Source organism: Echinops telfairi, unplaced genomic scaffold, assembly GCF_000313985.2.
Source record: "Echinops telfairi isolate 266 unplaced genomic scaffold, ASM31398v2 ScPeMD7_60;HRSCAF=208, whole genome shotgun sequence".
In the NCBI taxonomy this organism is placed as follows: Eukaryota; Metazoa; Chordata; class Mammalia; order Afrosoricida; family Tenrecidae; genus Echinops; species Echinops telfairi.
The window spans coordinates 36,458,021-36,461,120 of record NW_022103958.1 but is presented as its reverse complement, the minus strand read 5'-3'; positions in this window follow the sequence as shown (position 1 = coordinate 36,461,120).

Below are 3,100 nucleotides of genomic sequence, written 5' to 3'. Positions count from 1 at the left end.
TGTATGGATTGTGATAAGAGTCGTATGAGTCTCTAATAAAACGATTTAAAAAATAGTGATGCTTTAACCCCACCCAAATAAAATACATCAGGCTTTCTAAGAAGGGAGCAGGTTATGGACTCTAGCAGGGGATTCTAATGGACAATCAAGATGGCAAACCACTGCTGCAAACAGTTACTGTCCAGTGAATATGATTTTCCTTGCTGAGTATTTAGAAGCAACAAAGGAAGGGCCCTGCGGTGAAGTGAAGGGTCCTTGTATGGCTCTTTCATCCACAGCATTAGTAACTTCCAGCCAGGGTCCGGGTAAGTGCATGCAAGTAAGTTGTAGAGACCCCGACTAGGGGATTGTTCAGTTGTACCATTCTGCTAGGTATAAAAGCAATTTCCTCAGTTGGCATCAGAAGTGAGATTCCTTGCGGTGGGTCCAGACTCCTGGAAGTATGGGTTTGTAATAGAATGAAGGGGCGTGGGAAGGAAAACGTTTGGTTCTAAAATGTTGCTGAAGGCAGAGAAGCTGCTTCTGAAGAGTCCTGGGGGGAAAGCCAAGCTGGTTGAACAAAAATGACTTACAGAAAGCCAAGGATTCTTAGGTAAATTCTGCCAGAAGCCCAAGGCCATATGTATATACTTGAGATAGTAGCGAATGAAAAAGAGAAAGTTAAACTTGAGTGTTTTTGAAAGGTTATGTGTTCAGCACTGCATGTTTAGCTGACTCTACTAAGGGTTTCTCTTACTTAGTGTAATAGACACTTACATGTGATAGAAATGAATATTGGGAATTATGATTACAGAGACCCTGTAAAACTGCTTTCAACATATCCTTGCTTGGAGTTGCTGAAAGGGGAGTTAGGACTTGTTCAGAAGAAAATGTTGTTTGCTTGTCTGAAGACAAGATAGAGTGAAGGTCTTTGTATAAAAAACACAAGCCTCATCCAGAACCTTGAGTAGCTTTGCATTTGAATTTGAAAAGACATGCAGATCTGCCATAAGTTACCCTTAGAAGGAAAAGAAGTACAGAGGGGGAGAGAAAAAAAGTTACCATTTGACTTTTTAAATTTTGAGCAAGAAGTTTGTCTTTGGATGCACTAAGGCTGGAAAAGTCTGTATCCGTCAGAGAAAACCTCTCTCTTGAACTGAAAGGTAAAGCATCCTCGGTAAGTGTCTCATATGACCACCTGGGGTTACTTGTTAAATAGAAGGCGAGGCTAGTACAGCAACGAACGGCTACGTTTAGACATATCCCACTGACACTTGTTGACCTCGTCCAGGGATACTGGAGAGAAGAGAGAACGAGGGGCTGGGAGCTCTGAACTGTAGAGTTGTGCAGATCCCGAGCCTATGGACATGACCTAGACCCTAGGGGTTAAGACTGATGAGAGAGAGTCTTAAGTACAGGAAGGTGTGTGTGTGAACTCCCAAGATGCCCTGGATTTCTGTTACCCACTTGCCCTAACCTAGATGGCTAAGGATGAAGAGACAGGTGTTTGGTGCTGTGAGCTGGTTCACATTGCTGCAGTCTTGATGAATGATTTGCTCTAGACTAGACTTTGCTTATCTATGTACATTCTCAAAGTTTCAACCAGAATGAAGATTCTTCAGAGCAAATGGCATACTTGTCTCCTCAGAGTACTGCATTGATTCAGGAGAAAACAAAACAAAAGAGAAAAAACCTCACTTCTATCGAGTCCAATCTGAATCATAGCAACCTTCCTGGACAGAATAGCACTCTTATTGTGAGTTTCTGGGAGTGGGAATCTTTACTGGAGTAGAAAGCCTTGTTTTCCTCCTGGGGAGTGGCTGGTAGTTTCAAACTGCCCACCTGTGATTTGTAGTCCCGTGTGTAACCCACGATGCCACCAGGAATCCTCACTGGGCTGAGAGGAAAAGGTAGTTTAGAAAATAGATCATCTAAAACTGAACTGGATAAAGGCATGAAGTGACTAATTTACAAACTTCTATGGGTATGTGGGAGCATGCAAATAAGGGTAGAGGACTCTAACCTGGGAAGTCTTCCATTGTGCCAGCCCCTTGATAAGAAAGACAGCTCCTTAAACTCCCTTTTCTGCCCTCAAAGAACTGTATAGCATGTATCACAGGACATCAACAAGAAACTATTAGAAAATCAAACCAGATTCAGAAGAGGATTTAGAACAAGGGATATCATTGCTGATATCAGTTAAATCTTTACTGGAAGCCAAGAATACTGAGAAATTGTTTACTTGTGTTTCATTGCGCACGTAAAGACAGTTATTTGACCATGTGGATCACAGCAAACTATGGACAGCATTGGCATGAATGTGAATCCCAGAACACTTAATTGTGCTAATGTGGAATCTGTGCATATACCAATAGGCAGTCATTTGAACATAGCAAGGGGCTATTATGTGGTTTAAAATCAAGAAATGTATATATTGGGGTTGTAGTGCTTTACCATACATAATCCATTTGTACAATAAACGGATGACCTGTGGAGCTAGACTCTGTGAAGGAAAGCACAGTAGCAAAGCTTGTGCTATGCTGATGACACAACCTTGCTTGTGGAAAGTGAAGAGAATTTGAAGCACTTACTAATGAATGTCAAAGACGATAGCTTTCAGTATGGATTACACGTCAACACAAAGAAACCAAAACCTTCATCGCTGGACCCAGAAGCGGCATCACAGCAAATGGAGAAAGGACTGAGGTCGTCAATGATTTCATTTTACTCGAATCCACACTCAGTGTTCTTGGAAGCAATAGTCAAGAAATAAAAAGATGCAGTGCATTGGATAAATTTATTCCAAAAGGCCTCTTTAAAGTGTGAAAAAACAAAAACATCACTTTGAGGAATAAGGTGAGCCTGACCCGAGCCATGGAATTTTTAACTCCCTCCCTGAAAACTAGGCAATGAGCAAAGAAGACAGAAGAAGACTTAATGGATTTGTCTTATAACATTAGCAAAGATTATTGAATGGACTGTGGACTGCCAGTAGGACAAGCCGATCTGTCTAAGCAAAACACATAGCCAGAACGTTCCTTGGAAGAAAACATGGCAAGACCTCATCTCATGTACTTTTGACATGTTATCAGTAGAGACCAGTCCCTGAAGAATGACATCA